At 53.6% G+C, this 17,144-nt stretch overlaps 4 long non-coding RNA genes across 4 annotated transcripts; 1 reads left to right on the forward strand and 3 right to left on the reverse strand.

The window, feature by feature from the left end:
* Window positions 1-274: 274 nt before the first annotated feature.
* Window positions 275-1,151, reverse strand: LOC137456224 (uncharacterized). Its single transcript, XR_010990994.1, has 2 exons — window positions 1,039-1,151; window positions 275-720 (listed from the first exon to the last, which is right to left on the reverse strand). It is a non-coding gene; the product is annotated as an uncharacterized lncRNA (long non-coding RNA).
* A 3,669-nt stretch (window positions 1,152-4,820) lies between these two features.
* Window positions 4,821-6,022, reverse strand: LOC137456205 (uncharacterized). The gene is made up of 2 exons (XR_010990983.1): window positions 5,892-6,022; window positions 4,821-5,555 (listed from the first exon to the last, which is right to left on the reverse strand). It is a non-coding gene; the product is annotated as an uncharacterized lncRNA (long non-coding RNA).
* A 3,401-nt stretch (window positions 6,023-9,423) lies between these two features.
* On the forward strand, window positions 9,424-10,557 carry LOC137456201 (uncharacterized). Its single transcript, XR_010990980.1, has 2 exons — window positions 9,424-9,497; window positions 9,822-10,557. It is a non-coding gene; the product is annotated as an uncharacterized lncRNA (long non-coding RNA).
* A 4,968-nt stretch (window positions 10,558-15,525) lies between these two features.
* Window positions 15,526-16,715, reverse strand: LOC137456208 (uncharacterized). The gene is made up of 2 exons (XR_010990986.1): window positions 16,585-16,715; window positions 15,526-16,260 (listed from the first exon to the last, which is right to left on the reverse strand). It is a non-coding gene; the product is annotated as an uncharacterized lncRNA (long non-coding RNA).
* Between the last annotated feature and the right edge of the window lie 429 nt (window positions 16,716-17,144).

Raw genomic sequence — 17,144 nt, forward strand, 5'->3', positions numbered from 1 at the left:
TCTGATCTGCACTATGTAATCTGTGCCTGAGGAGGCATTTCTGGGCAGAGAAGCAGCAAGACCATCCCTGCTGGCTACTGCCACTTGAACAGCTGCCCACATTTTCCTCAGGTCCGTGGCACACTGCACAAAGCTTCCCTGTGCAGTGTGCCCCAAATCCACCTTCCTCTCACAATGGGGAAGTGTGATCTGATGTCATCTTGCATTGACCAGAACAATGCTTTTGTCCCTGGGTGGCTTGTGAGAACGTCCTGAGAGGGAAAGATCACACAGGTTGTATTGCAGAAGAACTTTAATGATTTAAAAGAGAGAAAGGAGATGAAGCAGTGGGTGTTCAGATGCAGGAAGCAACAGTTCCTCCAAAAGCCAAGGCGGAGTTTGGAAAAGGTGCCTTGATTGTCATAAGTGCATTTAGCAGGGTCTGCAGCAGTAGCGGTTGGTGATGCAAGAGAGGTCAAAGCCCCCGGAGCTGATGGGCACTCCCTGAGAGCTGAGGATGCTGCCAACGGCAGCAGAGGTGGAGGAGCCCACGGCGGTGTTCTGTGGGAAGGAGCTGAGGATGGGGCCGGGCAGGGTCACCACCACAGCAGAGGGCTGGATGGCAACAACGGAGTCCTGGCACCTCACACAGCAGGGCTCATTGCAGCTGTTGGCCAGCGGGGTTGGGCCGCAGGGCTGGCAGGGGTTGCAGCAGGACATGTCTTGGGGCTGGAGCTGAATCTGGAGGAGAGGACAGGGAGGAGCATGGAGGTGAGGAGGGAGCAGCCTGTGCACCCTCCAGCAGACAGCCAAGGCATGTGCTGGCTGCGAAGCTGCAGTCTATGAAGGGAGGCCCAGTCACCTCTGTGCCTGTCCCGCTAGGCAATGAGCAGAGGGAGCCAGGCCCAGGACAGCTGTCTCCTAGTCAAGAGTCCTACAGGAATCTGAGCCCAGCCCCAGCCCCAGCCCCTACCCGTCTCCAAAACAAGCCTTCTGCACAATTACCCTCCCAGGACAGGCAGCCCCAAGCCCTACTCGAGGGCAGAGCTTCCAACTCACTTGCTTGCGAAGGAGCAGACAGGGAGTGAAGCGGATGGCAGAGTGAAGAGCTGGGATGGCTTTTATACTGCTCCTGCACTGCCCCAGGCCCCTAGCACGCCTCTGTGCAGGTCATCATCTTCCGAGAAGCTCATCTGAAATGCAAAACATCCCAGTTAATGACACAGGCTGTGCTTTGGTTTCCTGGATAGCCACCTTTTCATTTTCTCCTTTGGCCATAACCTCCTTCCTGAAGACTCCTTTCCAGTGCTTGGGTGGAAGATCCAGGGATTCCTGTGACAGCTCTGAATCGCTGCCAACAGATGATGCATGCCAGCTGCCTCAGGGGGCACGTGCCAGCTGGAGCAATTGGGTTATGGCTAAAGTGTGCTGGTTTGCAGGAAGGGCTCTGCCACTCCTAGCACTGCCATCCTCCCCTGCATGCAAAGAGTTGCTGAGTGGGACAATTGGCCAAGTGCCTTTCCTCCCACCCTACAAGGCCTCCCTTATCATCCCTGTCTGTTGCCTCTGCAGGTGGTAGTTGAGTGCTGCTACTTTGGCATTCTTCCTCCTAATGCTCCTGTAGGGAGACTGTGGTGTCACGTTGGACCTTCCCACTTCCTGGACTCTCTGAAGGTCTCTCCACCAACAGCATCATTGTGTCTGCCATCTTGAGTGCAATCACACAGCACTTGCAGGTTGGCCAACGGATCAAGCCCAGTTAGCATAGATTTAGGAAGGGCAGGTCCTGCCTGATCATCCTGATCTCCTTCTATGATCAGGCGACCCACCTGGTGGATGTGGGGATGCCTGTGGATGTAGTCTCCCTGGACCTGTGCAAGGCCTTTGACACCGTCCCCCGTAGCAAACTCCTGGCCAAGCTGTCAGCCCATGGCTTGGACGGGAGCACACTGCATTGGGCTAGGAAGTGGCTGGAGGGCCGAGCCCAGAGAGTGGTGGTGAGTGGTGCCACATCCAGCTGGCAGCCAGTCACTAGTGGTGTGCCCCAAGGATCAGTGCTGGCCCCCATGCTCTTTAACATCTTCATTGATGATCTGGATGAGGGCATTGAGTCCATCATCAGTAAATTTGCTGACGACACCAAGCTGGGGGCAGGAGTTGATCTGCTGGAGGATAGAGAGGCTCTGCAGAGGGACCTGGACAGGCTGGACAGATGGGCAGAATCCAACGGCATGAGATGGAACACATCCAAGTGCCGGGTTCTGCACATTGGCCACAACAACACCATGCAGTGCTACAGGCTGGGGTCAGAGTGGCTGGAGAGTGGCCAGGCAGAGAGGGACCTGGGGGTACTGCTCGATGGCATGCTGAACATGAGCCTGCAGTGTGCCCAGGCAGCCAAGAGGGCCTGCATCAAGAACAGTGTGGCTAGCAGGAGCAGGGAGGTCATTCTGCCCCTATACACTGCACTGGTTAGGCCTCACCTTGAGTACTGTGTCTAGTTCTGGGCTTCTCAGTTTAGGAAGGATGTTGAGTCGCTGGAACAAGTTCAGAGAAGGTCAATGAAGTTGGTGAGGGGTTTGGAACACAAGCCCTATGAGGAGAGGCTGAGAGAGCAGGGATTGCTTAGCCTGGAGAGGAGGAGACTCAGGGGTGACCTTGTTGCTCTCTACAACTACCTGAAGGGAGGTTTAGACAGGCGGATGATGGTCTCTTCTCCCAGGCAGCCAGTACCAGAATAAGAGGACACAGTCTCAGGCTGCACTTGGGGAGGTTTAGGTTGGATGTTAGGAAGAAGTTCTATACAGAGAGAGTGATTGCCCATTGGAATGGGCTGCCCAGGGAGGTGGTGGAGTCACCATCATTAGAGGTGTTCAGGAGGAGACTTGATGGTGTGCTTGGTGCCATGGGTTAGGTGTGTAGGACTGTTGGATTGGTTGATGGTTTGGACACAGTGATCTTGCAAGTCTCCTCCAAACGGGTCTATTCTATTCCATTCCATTCTATTCTATTCCATTCCATTCCATTCCATTCCATTCCATTCCATTCCATTCCATTCCATTCCATTCCATTCCAGTCCCTTCCCCTTCTCTGAGGAGCCGTCTGGCTGTGCCCTGGAAGCCCTCGGTGGCCAAGTGGGGCGCCCTTTCTCTGGCACTGTGCCCCACGATCCAAACTGCAAATGTCTCTGAAGAGTTTTCCCCAGAAGGCACCAGGAACTTTTACTCCGGCAAGGACAGCGACCGTGCTGCACAGTGCTCCACTTGGTCCCCACCATTTTGGTTTGTTTCTTACAGCACATCCATCCTGCAATTTCTGCATTATAAAGAAAGAAAGAAAGATTCCAGAAATTCCTAAATTTGAGAGTAAGCCAAATGTTTTCTAATAGAAGCTCCCGCAAACGTTCATGCCGGCCACCTTGCTCTGCAGAGCAGCCACCTCCCAGTCCTCTCTTCCCCAGCTAAGTGCTGTTCCTGAATGTGCTGAGTTGTCTAAGCTGTATCAATGCCTTGGCCCTTTTCTGAGTGACAACGGTCTGCCCCATGGCACCTGGAAGAAAGTGAAAGACGGCAACAGTGTGAGGAAGGACTCCAGGAAGCAAAACTACATTTGCAATGCTAGTGCTGGTGGAAGAAGCCTTCCTGTCCCTTGCTCTTCAGCAAGAACACAGGAGCTGGGGCCAGAAAGCTTCCTGACTCAGTGTAGTCCTACAGCATAATTATGACCACCGCCTCATGCTAGGATGCCCCAAGAGGACAACTGTATTGCCCCACTCTCAGATTCCTGCTCTCCTGTTGCTCAAAATCCCCAGGAGACGGTCTGTTGTGTCTGGACCTCCTGCTGGGACATTCTGAACAGCTGGGAAAGTTGCATCTTGCTTCAAATGTCCTGTCAGCCAGGATGGCTTCTGGGTGCCAGTATCCACAAATAAAAGCCAGGATGCAGGAGACAGGGGACCTCAGCAGAGCTGTACAAGTGACCACAGCTCACTTCCTTGTGCATGTCAGCTGAAGAGAGCCGGTCCGCCTGCTAGTGGAGGATGAGAGCAGTAGCACCTCTGAGATATTCACTGGATTTGCGCTGCCAGGGCACAAATTTGCAACAGCAGTAGAGGAGAGAAGTCCCTCAGGGACACAGCTGTGGAATAGGAGCACAAGTAGGTCAGAGGAGACAGAGAACACTTAATGGAGGGAGAGCGAGTGAGCAAGGAAGAGGAGGATGAGTGAAAGTCAGTCTGCCATGATCTAGGCCCCACAGCCAAATCCCAGGCAGTGTTTCTTCTTCTTCCCTCCTCAGTCAGGAGGGCCCAAAGAGAGTGAGGCAGAGTCAGGTCACAGAGACGTTGACACGAAGCAGGGTGCCAGTCCTGCACAACAGAGCAATGGGGCACGTTGGGGCATTGCAGGAACCAGCAACCTCATGCCCCGGCAGAGCAATCTTGCACCCCTTGGACCTCTGGTGAATTCCCTGATACGGCCTGTTGTCCACCACCGGTGCCAAGGTGAGGGCACCTCTCTTGCAGGAGCTGGTCTCTTTTCAGTGGTGCTCAGTGATAGGACAGTGAACACAAACTGGAACAAAGGAAGACCCACCTCAACACAAGGTGACTCTTCTTAGGTGTGAGGGTGCTGGAGCCCTGGAGCAGGCTGCCCAGAGAGGTTGTGGAGTCTCGTTCACTAGAAACTTTCAAAAGAAAAAGCTTCCCTGTGCAGTGTGCCCCAAACCCACCTTCCTCTCACAATGGGGAAGTGTGATCTGATGTCATCTTTCTTTGACCAGAACAATGCTTTTTTCCCTGGGTGGCTTGTGAGAACGTCCTGAGAGGGAAAGACCACAGAGGCTGCATTGCAGAAGAACTTTAATTATTTAAAAGAGGGAAAGGAGGTGAAGCAGTGGGGGTTTGGATGAAGGAAGCAACAGTTCCTCCAAAAGCCAAGCCCTGAGGCCAGGGTGGAGTTTGGAAAAAGTCCCTAACTGCCTCCACAGCAAAGGGAGGGAGGCAGCAAATTTCTTCAGGGCTGACGTCAGAAAAACCATAGCCCTGGGGAGCAGAAAGCAACAGAGAAAAGAGAGAAAAAGGAATGAGAAGCATGTAAGGTTCACATGGGTCATGTTCTCAGAGTGCAGGCATGACTCTTGTTGCCTTCCCCTGCAGGGGGAGCCATGGATGGCCAGACTCTCTGAAAGTGACAACCCAATGTTCTTTACTCAGATCAACATCTTCTAGCTTCCTGGGGGTCCTTCTGCCTTGATTGTCACCAGTGCATTTAGCAGGGTCTGCAGCAGTAGCGGTTGGTGATGCAAGAGAGGTCAAAGCCCCCGGAGCTGATGGGCACTCCCTGAGAGCTGAGGATGCTGCCAACGGCAGCAGAGGTGGAGGAGCCCACGGCGGTGTTCTGTGGGAAGGAGCTGAGGATGGGGCCGGGCAGGGTCACCACCACAGCAGAGGGCTGGATGGCGACAACGGAGTCCTGGCACCTCACACAGCAGGGCTCATTGCAGCTGTTGGCCAGCGGGGTTGGGCCGCAGGGCTGGCAGGGGTTGCAGCAGGACATGTCTTGGGGCTGGAGCTGAATCTGGAGGAGAGGACAGGGAGGAGCATGGAGGTGAGGAGGGAGCAGCCTGTGCACCCCCCAGCAGACAGCCAAGGCACGTGCTGGCTGCAGAACTGCAGTCTATGAAGGGAGGCCCAGTCGCCTCTGAGCCTGTCCCGCTGGGCAAGGAGCAGAGGGAGCCAGGCCCAGGACAGCTGTCTCCTAGTCAAGAGCCCTACAGGACTCTCAGCCCAGACCCAGCCCCAGCCCCAGCCCCAGCCCTAGCCCCTACCCCTCTCCAAACCAAGCCTTCTGCACACTTGCCCTCCCAGGACAGGCAGCCCCAAGCCCCACTCGAGGGAAGAGCTTCCAACTTACTTGCTTGCGAAGGAGCAGACAGGGAGTGAAGCGGATGGCAGAGTGAAGAGCTGGGATGGCTTTTATACTGCTCCTGCACTGCCCCAGGCCCCCAGCAAGCCTCTGTGCAGGTCATCATCTTCCGAGAAGCTCATCTGAAATGCAAAACATCCCAGTTAATGACACAGGCTGTGCTTTGGTTTCCTGGATAGCCACCTTTTCATTTTCTCTTTTGGCCATAACCTCCTTCCTGAAGACTCCTTTCCAGTGCTTGGGTGGAAGGTCCAGGGATTCCTGTGACAGCTCTGAATCACTGCCAACAGATGATGCGTGCCAGCTGCCTCAGGGGACACGTGCCAGCTGGAGCAATTGGGTTATGGCTAAAGTGTGCTGTTTTGCAGGAAGGGCTCTGCCACTCCTAGCACTGCCATCCTCCCCTGCATGCAAAGAGTTGCTGAGTGGGACAATTGGCCAAGTGTCTCTCCTCCCACCCTCCAAGGCCTCTCTTATCATCCCTGTCTGTTGCCTCTGCAGGTGGTAGTTGAGTGCTGCTGCTTTGGCATTCTTCCTCCTAATGCTGCTGTAGGGAGGCTGTGGTGTCCCGTTGGACCTTCTCACTTCCTGGGCTCTCTGAAGGTCTCTCCACCAATAGCATCACTGTGTCTGGGGCCTTCTGCCCCAGGGTGCTCCAACCCTACCCTGCCAAGGGGCTTCCCCATGTCTCCAGTCCACAGCTGCTCACATGCAGCAGGGGTGCTAGCAAGCACCTGGCCCATGTGTGCTTGCAGGAGCAGTGTGGTGGTGGCTGAGCTCAAGCAGTGTTTCTCAGGCATCTTCTGCAATCTCCACCCACACAGACTTTCAGAACCACACAGGACAGCATCAAGCTGCTCTGTTCAATGCTTCTTTCAGCAGGAGGCTTGGACCTGATCATCTCCAGAGGCACCTTCCAAAGTGAGCTGTTCTGAGTCTCTGGCCTCGGTGATCCGGCACTCATTGCCCTGATGCTTATGCTGTGGGGCTTGAGCAACTGAAGGACAGAGCACAGAAGTTTGTGATCAATGGATTTAGCTGGAGCCTGTGGCTCCTGGTGTTCCACAGGGTTAGTTTTGCAGCCAGTCTTGTTCAACATCTTCCTCAATGACCTTCATGGAAGAACAAGGTGGACCCTCAGCAATTGGGCAAAGAGAATCTCACGAAGTTCAACAAGGGCAAGTGTATGTCCTAGTTTGGGCTGGGTGTCCTCTGCTACAGGGGTGTTTCCTGTGTCCAGAAGTCCAGCCCAGTGGGTGGACACAGGAAATTAGGTTATTTCCTACCATGATCCCTTGCACCACTATAAGTTTCACAGCGGGGTCTGGCACTTCCTCTTTCCTTCCTCTCCGCCGCCTGGTAACTGGAGGAGAGATCGCACGGCCATGGGCCTGGTTAGGCCCAAGGCCACGGGGGGATGGGCAGTCTCAGATCTGGCCAGCTGAGACTAGCCTAGCAGTGGGGGGGGGGGGGAAGGAGGAGCCCTGGGGGTTTGGGTGCACCCTCAGGTGGTGATGGGATTTCTCTGGGTCTATTTTGGGGTCTCTCTCTTGTCACTGTATTTCTAGTTCTCTGCACGCACTCATCGTTCTATTTAAACTTTCCATCACTTTTGCAATCCATTTGTCTGAGTCGTTATTTCTGCACGTGGTGGGGAGGGGGTCTGCCCCAACCCATTACAGTGTAGAGTCCTGTACCTGGGGAAAAACAATCCCCTGCACCAAAGCACATGAGGGATGACCTGCTAGAAAGCAGCTATGCAGAGAAGGCCCTGAAAGTGCTGCAGGACAACAAGTTCACCATCAGCCTGCAATGTGTGGAGTCTCCTTCACTAGAAGCTTTCAAAACCCACCTGGATGCATTCCTGTGTGCCCTGGCTGAGGTGAACCTGCATTACCAGAGGTTTTGAACTAGATCTCCAGGGGTTTCTTCCTGCTCCTACCATTCCTACCATATGATTGCATGATCTGTGCAGAAGGTCCCTTGTCAGCTCTGTGGACCAGCACCTCTTCCTGCACCACCACCATGCTAGTACTGAGAATTTCCTGCTCACAGATGATGCCTAAAACCGATCTCTGGCCACGTACCAACCCTGAGGACCCCCAGGGTCACACAAGAAGGTCTGTCCCATGCCAGAGGGCTGGGGCACCAAACTAGAGCTTCTCCACAGAAGAGTGTCAGAGTCAGCAGCACTCAACCACCTGCAGAGGCAACGGCCAGGAGCCGTCAGAGAAAATTTTGAGGGTGCAATAAAGGGGTCACAGGACATGATCCTGTGTGTGAGCTTTTTGGCATCCAGGCAAGGATGGCAGTGCTTGGAGTGGTAGAGCCCAGAGCATTCCCAGTGCTTCTACCCTCTTCAATTACCTTGGCTAAAATATAGTGTGTGAAGCTTCCCATTCCTTCCCTCATCTTCTCCTTCTACAAGCTATACATCCATGGGTTCAGTACAGCACAGGATGAGAATGGTTGATAATGAACAATTAGAAATCAGAATCATTGTTGGGAAACCCCTTGACAGTGCACGACTGAAGCATGCTGTGGTGGGACAAGGACCCAGACCCACTGATGGTGTTTGCAGCAGACAAGAAGAAAGAGTCCAAAGATCAGAGCAGGCAAACAGGGCAGCAAGTTCTCTCCACAGCAGCCTTATGAGGAAGAGTGGCCAAATGTGCAGAGCAAACCACCTGCCAAGAAGCAATAGCAAAGGACCATCAGAGAGAACATGGTGGGTGGGATAAGGGGATGCAAGATATGATCCTATTCAGGAGCCCTTAGGCATCCAGGAGAGTGTGGCAGGACTGGAAGCAGCAGGGCCTTTCTACCCTGTGTGGTGGCAAACAAGCCAAATTTGGCCATAGGCCAACGGCTCCAGACAGCACATGTGGGAACCCAATGGAGTAGTAATGAGATGCTCAGATGTTCTTCACGTCTGAGTGGCAGCCTGGCGTGTGACAAGAGATGTTGTACTTAGAATCGTGTGTGAAAGGATGGGACTGAAGATAATAAAAAGCTGTTTCTTTGAAGCTGCTGGGAAAGGCAAAGGGGAAAACAACACCTGGTAAAATAAACATAAAACAGTGAGCTTAAGGGGAGTAGACTGTGGAAAAGGGAATAATGCCGTGTATGAACCTCTCAATAAAGAGATGCTGGCTGCACAGATCAGGGTCATCTTGGCTCAAATGTGGCCAGGGTCACCTCCTTGCAGCCTGCTCTTTCAGTTTGTATTTCAGCACAGAGTGCGGGGATAGCTCTGCAGGCACGAGTCCCTGCAGCAGCTGGCATGCATCTTCTGTTGGCAGCGATTCACAGCTGTCACAGGAATCCCTGGGCCTTCCACCCAAGCACTGGAAAGGAGTCTACAGGAAGGAGGTTATGGCCAAAGGAGAAAATGAAAAGGCAGCAATCCAGGAAACCAAAGCACAGCCTGTGTCATTAACTGGGATGTTTTGCATTTCAGTTGAGCTTCTCCGAAGGTGATGACCTGCACAGAGGCTTGCTGGGGGCCTGGGGCAGTGCAGGAGCAGTATAAAAGCCATCCCAGCTCTTCACTCTGCCATCCGCTTCACTCCCTGTCTGCTCCTTCGCAAGCAAGTGAGTTGGAAGCTCTTCCCTCGAGTAGGGCTTGGGGCTGCCTGTCCTGGGAGGGGAGGTGTGCAGAAGCCTTGTTTTGGAGAGGCGCAGGGGCTGGGGTTGGGGCTGGGGCTGGGCTGAGAGTCCTGTAGGGCTCTTGACTAGGAGACAGCTGTCCTGGGCCTGGCTCCCTCTGCTCCTTGCCCAGCGGGACAGGCACAGAGGCGACTGGGCCTCCCTTCACAGACTTCAGCTTCGCAGCCAGCACGTGCCTTGGCTGTCTGCTGGGGGGTGCACAGGCTGCTCCCTCCTCACCTCCATGCTCCTCCCTGTCCTCTCCTCCAGGTTCAGCTCCAGCCCCAAGACATGTCCTGCTGCAACCCCTGCCAGCCCTGCGGCCCAACCCCGCTGGCCAGTAGCTGCAATGAGCCCTGCTGTGTGAGGTGCCAGGACTCCGTTGTCGCCATCCAGCCCTCTGCTGTGGTGGTGACCCTGCCCGGCCCCATCCTCAGCTCCTTCCCACAGAACACCGCCGTGGGCTCCTCCACCTCTGCTGCCGTTGGCAGCATCCTCAGCTCTCAGGGAGTGCCCATCAGCTCCGGGGGCTTTGACCTCTCTTGCATCACCAACCGCTACTGCTGCAGACCCTGCTAAATGCACTGGTGGCAATCAAGGCAGAAGGACCCCCAGGAAGCTAGAAGATATGGATCTGAGTAAAGAACATTGGGTTGTCACTTTCAGAGGGTCTGGCCATCCATGGCTCCCCCTGCAGAAGAAGGCAACAAGAGTCATGCCTGCACTCTGAGAACATGACCCATGTGAACCTTACCTGCTTCTCATTCCTTTTTCTCTCTTTTCTCTGTTGCTTTCTGCTCCCCAGGGCCATGGCTTTTCTGAAGTCAGCCCTGAAGAAATTTGCTGCCTCCCTCCCTTTGCTGTGGAGGCAGTTAGGGACTTTTTCCAAACTCCACCTTGGCCTCAGGGCTTGGCTTTTGGAGGAACTGTTGCTTCCTGCATTCGAACCCCCACTGCTTCACCTCCTTTCTCTCTTTTAAATCATTAAAATTCTTCTGCAATACAACCTGTGTGGTCTTTCCCTCTCAGGACGTTCTCACAAGCCACCCAGGGACAAAAGCATTGTTCTGGTCAATGCAAGATGACATCAGATGACACTTCCCCATTGTGAGAGGAAGGTGGAGTTGGGGCACACTGCACAGGGAAGCTTTGTGCAGTGTGCCATGGTTCTGAGGAAAATGTGGGCAGCTGTTCAAGTGTCAGCAGCCAGCAGGGATGGTCTTGCTGCTTCTCTGCCCAGAAATGCCTTCTCAGGCACAGATTACATAGTGCAGATCAGAAGTCTGTCATCTGCTGATCTCGGGTGGGGAGCTGGGGGCTTGCAGAACGTCATTGAGTAGTTCAGCAGCTACACAACTCATAGGGAAGAAAATTCCTCTTGCTGAAGGACAGCAGGAATGGGATTGGGTGAAGAGCCTCAGGAGCAGCCCCCAAGCAGGAGCAGCTCTCATAGGCACCTAGAGTAGAAATGCTGGAAGTGGTGTTGCTAACACAAGGGTGCCTTAGTTGCTGCTGAGCAGGGCTTGCACAGCTTCAAGGACTTCTCTGCTTCCTCACACTGCTTCATTGTGAGCAGGCTGGAGGTGCATGAGAGTTTGGGAGGGGACACAACAGGGACAGCTGACCAAAGCAATGTTGCAGACCACAGGATGTGCTGATCAGCAATAAAAACCAGGGGAAGGAGAATGAAGGGAGGGACATTGGGAATGATGGTGTTTGTCACAGATGCACAGATTGACCTGGGTTTGAAAGGACCCTCAAAGGTCATCTTGTCCAAGCCCCCCTGCAGTGAGCAGGGTCAGCTTCAATTAGATCAGGCTGGCCAGGACCACATCAAGTCTGATCTTGAGTGTCTCCAGGGACAGGGACTTGTCTTCCCCAGTAACTGTCATGTGGTGGAGCTCAGTTTCCCTGGAGATGCTGAACACCTCCCTGCCGATGGGAAGTGGTGAATGAATTCTTTGCTTTGCTTTGTTAGTCTGTGCAGCATTTGTTCTACATGTGTTAAACTGCCTCTACCTCAACCCATCGCTTTTCTCTCTCGTGCTTCTGATTTTCTCCTCTATCCCACCAGCAGGGAAGGAGTGAGTGAGTGAGTGGCTGCAAGGTTGCACCACAATAGGCTGCCAGAGGAAGGCTGCATTCCAACCTTAGTCTGAGTCATAGCAAGATCTGTAGAGGGAGAGTGTGGATCATGCTTCAGTCCTGGTGCTGTCCTACAACACTGTGAGGAAGAAAAACTGCTGCATGGTTGGACTCAATGACCTTTTCCAACTAAGACAATTCTGTGATGCTACTTTTCACTTAAATGCCCTTCTGTGTTCAACTCCTACAGAGCTAGGGCAAACCTATGCAGATCGTCGCAGACTTAAGCAAACAGACAGAGAATCTCCTTCTTGATTTCAGGGCTTTGGTTTCCACAGAAGCAGCATGCCTTAGATTCTTCAGGCATGACCTATCTGGGCAGATCCTTTGATTTATTCAAGGAGACTCCTCAGTTCTCCTCTATTCTGCATGAGAGAAAGGATGTGTAACTGGAGATCTCTGGGTGAATATGGAAATAACACAACCAGGGGAGATCTGAGAGCCACTTCCTTGGAGCTCAGCCTTCCAGAGACACTTTCTCCCTCAGATTTTTGCACAGCTAAGGAAGCTCCCACAGCAGAATGTGATGCATAAGACAGAGGTAGGAGAAGACCTTGACTTGGTCTAGCAAAGGAGGCTGAATGTCACTGTGGTGCCTGGCAATGCGGTGAATGGGCTGCTCTCCTTGGAGCTGGTTGCTGCTTGATATGCTAACAACTGGGAGGAACTTGCCCTCTCTTCCTTTGCTACCAAATCATTGGATGACATTTTGGTGGAAGGGCAAAATATGACCAAAATAAACATGTCTTTTATGTGTTTTGCTCAAAACCCCTTTTCCCTCTCCCTTCTGCAATGGGGGAGGGTTTTGGCATGAAATGCACCTGGTGTCAGCAGGGCTAAGTAAACAGCCTGCCCAGCCTGTCTCATACCTTGCAGCAAACAACTTTCACAGGCCTGGCTCACAAAATGCTTGTGTGGTGCTTATGCATGGCGCCTGCATAGACTGTACTTGGCAAAGTGCCACCTTATTGGTTAATTACCGGGTTTTGCCATTGGCCAAGCATCGCTTTCAGCAGATGCTAAGCTGGGGCTGTGTTGCTAAGCAAGGCCTCGCTTCCTCCACGCTCCACGTAGAAAAGAAAGCCTTCTTTGCCCGTGATTCGCAATCCACTTGTCTAGAGATTCAATCCGGAGAGCGGAGAACTTCTCTGCAGACCACAAAGCGGTCGCTGGCCCGAGTGCACTGCCGTGCCACCGGCAGCCACAAACCCAGAATCCAACGGCATGAGATGGAACACATCCAAGTGCCGGGTTCTGCACACTGGCCACAACAATCCCATGCAGAGCTACAGGCTGGGGTCAGAGTGGCTGGAGAGTGGCCAGGCAGAGAGGGACCTGGGGGTACTGGTCGATGGAAGGCTGAACATGAGCCTGCAGTGTGCCCAGGCAACCAAGAGGGCCAATGGCATCCTGGCCTGCATCAAGAACAGTGTGGCTAGCAGGAGCAGGGAGGTCATTCTGCCCCTGTACACTGCACTGGTTAGGCCTCACCTTGAGTACTGTGTCCAGTTCTGGGCTCCTCAGTTTAGGAAGGAGGTTGACTTGCTGGAACAAGTCCAGAGAAGGGCAATGAAGTTGGTGAGGGGTTTGGAACACAAGCCCTATGAGGGGAGGTTGAGGGAGCTGGGATTGCTTAGCCTGGAGAGGAGGAGCCTCAGGGGTGACCTTGTTGCTCTCTACAACTACCTGAAGGGAGGTTTAGACAGGCGGATGATGGTCTCTTCTCCCAGGCAGCCAGTACCAGAATAAGAGGACACAGTCTCAGGCTGCGCTTGGGGAGGTTTAGGTTGGATGTTAGGAAGAAGTTCTCTACAGAGTGAGTGATTGCCCATTGGAATGGGCTGCCCAGGGAGGTGGTGGAGTCACCATCATTAGAGGTGTTCAGGAGGAGACTTGATGGTGTGCTTGGTGCCATGGGTTAGGTGTTTAGGATTGTTGGATTGGTTGATGGTTTGGACACAATGATCTTGCAAGTCTCCTCCAAACGGGTCTATTCCATTCTATTCTATTCCATTCCATTCCATTCCATTCCATTCCATTCCATTCCATTCCATTCCATTCCAGTCCCTTCCCCTTCTCTGAGGAGCCATCTGGCTGTGCCCTGGAAGCCCTCGGTGGCCAAGTGGGGTGCCCTTTCTCTGGCACTGTGCCCCACGAGCCAAACTGCAAATGTCTCTGAAGAGTTTTCCCCAGAAGGCACCAGGAACTTTTACTCCGGCAAAGACAGCGACCGTGCTGCACAGTGCTCCACTTGGTCCTCACCATTTTGGTTTGTTTCTTACAGCACATCCATCCTGCAATTTCTGCATTATAAAGAAAGAAAGAAAGATTCCAGAAAATCTTAAATTTGAGAGTAAGCCAAATGTTTTCTAATAAAAGCTCCTGCAAAGGTTCATGCCGGCCACCTTGCTCTGCAGAGCAGCCACCTCCCAGTCCTCTCTTCCCCAGCTAAGTGCTGTTCCTAAGTGTGCTGAGTTGTCTAAGCTGTATCAATGCCTTGGCCCTTTTCTGAGTGACAACGGTCTGCCCCATGGCACCTGGAAGAAAGTGAAAGATGGCAACAGTGTGAGGAAGGACTCCAGGAAGCAAAACTACATTTGCAATGCTAGTGCTGGTGGAAGAAGCCTTCCTGTCCCTTGCTCTTCAGCAAGAACACAGGAGCTGGGGCCAGAAAGCTTCCTGACTCAGTGTAGTCCTACAGCATAATTATGACCACCGCCTCATGCTAGGATGCCCCAAGAGGACAACTGTATTGCCCCACTCTCAGATTCCTGCTCTCCTGTTGCTCAAAATCCCCAGGAGACGGTCTGTTGTGTCTGGACCTCCTGCTGGGACATTCTGAACAGCTGGGAAAGTTGCATCCTGCTTCAAATGTCCTGTCAGCCAGGATGGCTTCTGGGTGCCAGTATCCACAAATAAAAGCCAGAATGCAGGAGACAGGGGACCTCAGCAGAGCTGTACAAGTGACCACAGCTCACTTCCTTGTGCATGTCAGCTGAAGAGAGCCGGTCCGCCTGCTAGTGGAGGATGAGAGCAGTAGCACCTCTGAGATATTCACTGGATTTGCTCTGCCAGGGCACAAATTTGCAACAGCAGTAGAGGAGAGAAGTCCCTCAGGGACACAGCTGTGGAATAGGAGCACAAGTAGGTCAGAGGAGACAGAGAACACTTAATGGAGGGAGAGCAAGTGAGCAAGGAAGAGGAGGATGAGTGAAAGTCAGTCTGCCATGATCTAGGCCCCACAGCCAAATCCCAGGCAGTGTTTCTTCTTCTTCCCTCCTCAGTCAGGAGGGCCCAAAGAGAGTGAGGCAGAGTCAGGTCACAGAGACGTTGACACGAAGCAGGGTGCCAGTCCTGCACAACAGAGCAATGGGGCACGTTGGGGCATTGCAGGAACCAGCAACCTCATGCCCCGGCAGAGCAATCTTGCACCCCTTGGACCTCTGGTGAATTCCCTGATACGGCCTGTTGTCCACCACCGGTGCCAAGGTGAGGGCACCTCTCTTGCAGGAGCTGGTCTCTTTTCAGTGGTGCTCAGTGATAGGACAGTGAACACAAACTGGAACAAAGGAAGTCCCACCTCAACACAAGGTGACTCTTCTTAGGTGTGAGGGTGCTGGAGCCCTGCAGCAGGCTGCCCAGAGAGGTTATGGAGTCTCGTTCACTAGAAACTTTCAAAAGAAAAAGCTTCCCTGTGCAGTGTGCCCCAAACCCACCTTCCTCTCACAATGGGGAAGTGTCATCTGAAGTCATCTTGCTTTGACCAGAACAATGCTTTTATCCCTGGGTGGCTTGTGAGAATGTCCTGAGAGGGAAAGACCACAGAGGCTGCATTGCAGAAGAACTTTAATTATTTAAAAGAGGGAAAGGAGGTGAAGCAGTGGGGGTTTGGATGTAGGAAGCAACAGTTCCTCCAAAAGCCAAGCCCTGAGGCCAAGGTGGAGTTTGGAAAAAGTCCCTAACTGCCTCCACAGCAAAGGGAGGGAGGCAGCAAATTTCTTCAGGGCTGACTTCAGAAAAGCCATGGCCCTGGGGAGCAGAAAGCAACAGAGAAAAGAGAGAAAAAGGAATGAGAAGCAGGTAAGGTTCACATGGGTCATGTTCTCAGAGTGCAGGCATGACTCTTGTTGCCTTCCTCTGTAGGGGGAGCCGTGGATGGCCAAACCCTCTGAAAGTGACAACTGAATGTTCTTTACTCAGATCCATATCTTCTAGCTTCCTGGAGGTCCTTCTGCCTTGATTGTCACCAGTGCATTTAGCAGGGTCTGCAGCAGTAGCGGTCGGTGATGCAAGAGAGGTCAAAGCCCCCGGAGCTGATGGGCACTCCCTGAGAGCTGAGGATGCTGCCAACAGCAGCAGAGGTGGAGGAGCCCACGGCGGTGTTCTGTGGGAAGGAGCTGAGGATGGGGCCGGGCAGGGTCACCACCACAGCAGAGGGCTGGATGGCGACAACGGAGTCCTGGCACCTCACACAGCAGGGCTCATTGCAGCTACTGGCCAGCGGGGTTGGGCCGCAGGGCTGGCAGGGGTTGCAGCAGGACATGTCTTGGGGCTGGAGCTGAATCTGGAGGAGAGGACAGGGAGGAGCATGGAGGTGAGGAGGGAGCAGCCTGTGCACCCCCCAGCAGACAGCCAAGGCACATGCTGGCTGAGAAGCTGCAGTCTGTGCAGGGAGGCCCAGTCGCCTCTGTGCCTGTCCCGCTGGGCAAGGAGCAGAGGGAGCCAGGCCCAGGACAGCTGTCTCCTAGTCAAGAGCCCTACAGGACTCTCAGCCCAGCCCCAGCCTCAGCCCCAGCCCCTACCCCTCTCCAAAACAAGCCTTCTGCACACTTGCCCTCCCAGGACAGGCAGCCCCAAGCCCCACTCGAGGGAAGAGCTTCCAACTCACTTGCTTGCGAAGGAGCAGACAGGGAGTGAAGCGGATGGCAGAGTGAAGAGCTGGGATGGCTTTTATACTGCTCCTGCACTGCCCCAGGCCCCCAGCAAGCCTCTGTGCAGGTCATCATCTTCCGAGAAGCTCATCTGAAATGCAAAACATCCCAGGTAATGACACAGGCTGTGCTTTGGTTTCCTGGATAGCCACCTTTTCATTTTCTCCTTTGGCCATAACCTCCTTCCTGAAGACTCCTTTCCAGTGCTTGGGTGGAAGGTCCAGGGATTCCTGTGACAGCTCTGAATCACTGCCAACAGATGATGCATGCCAGCTGCCTCAGGGGACACGTGCCAGCTGGAGCAATTGGCCTATGGCTAAAGTGTGCTGGTTTGCAGGAAGGGCTCTGCCACTCCTAGCACTGCCATCCTCCCCTGCATGCAAAGAGTTGCTGAGTGGGACAATTGGCCAAGTGCCTTTCCTCCCACCCTCCAAGGCCTCTCTTATCATCCCTGTCTGTTGCCTCTGCAGGTGGTAGTTGAGTGCTGCTGCTTTGGCATTCTTCCTCCTAATGCTGC

The sequence above is a fragment of the Melanerpes formicivorus genome, unplaced genomic scaffold (genome assembly GCF_026170545.1).
Source record: "Melanerpes formicivorus ecotype bairdi unplaced genomic scaffold, bMelFor1.0.p_v2 SCAF_119, whole genome shotgun sequence".
Taxonomy (NCBI): Eukaryota; Metazoa; Chordata; class Aves; order Piciformes; family Picidae; genus Melanerpes; species Melanerpes formicivorus.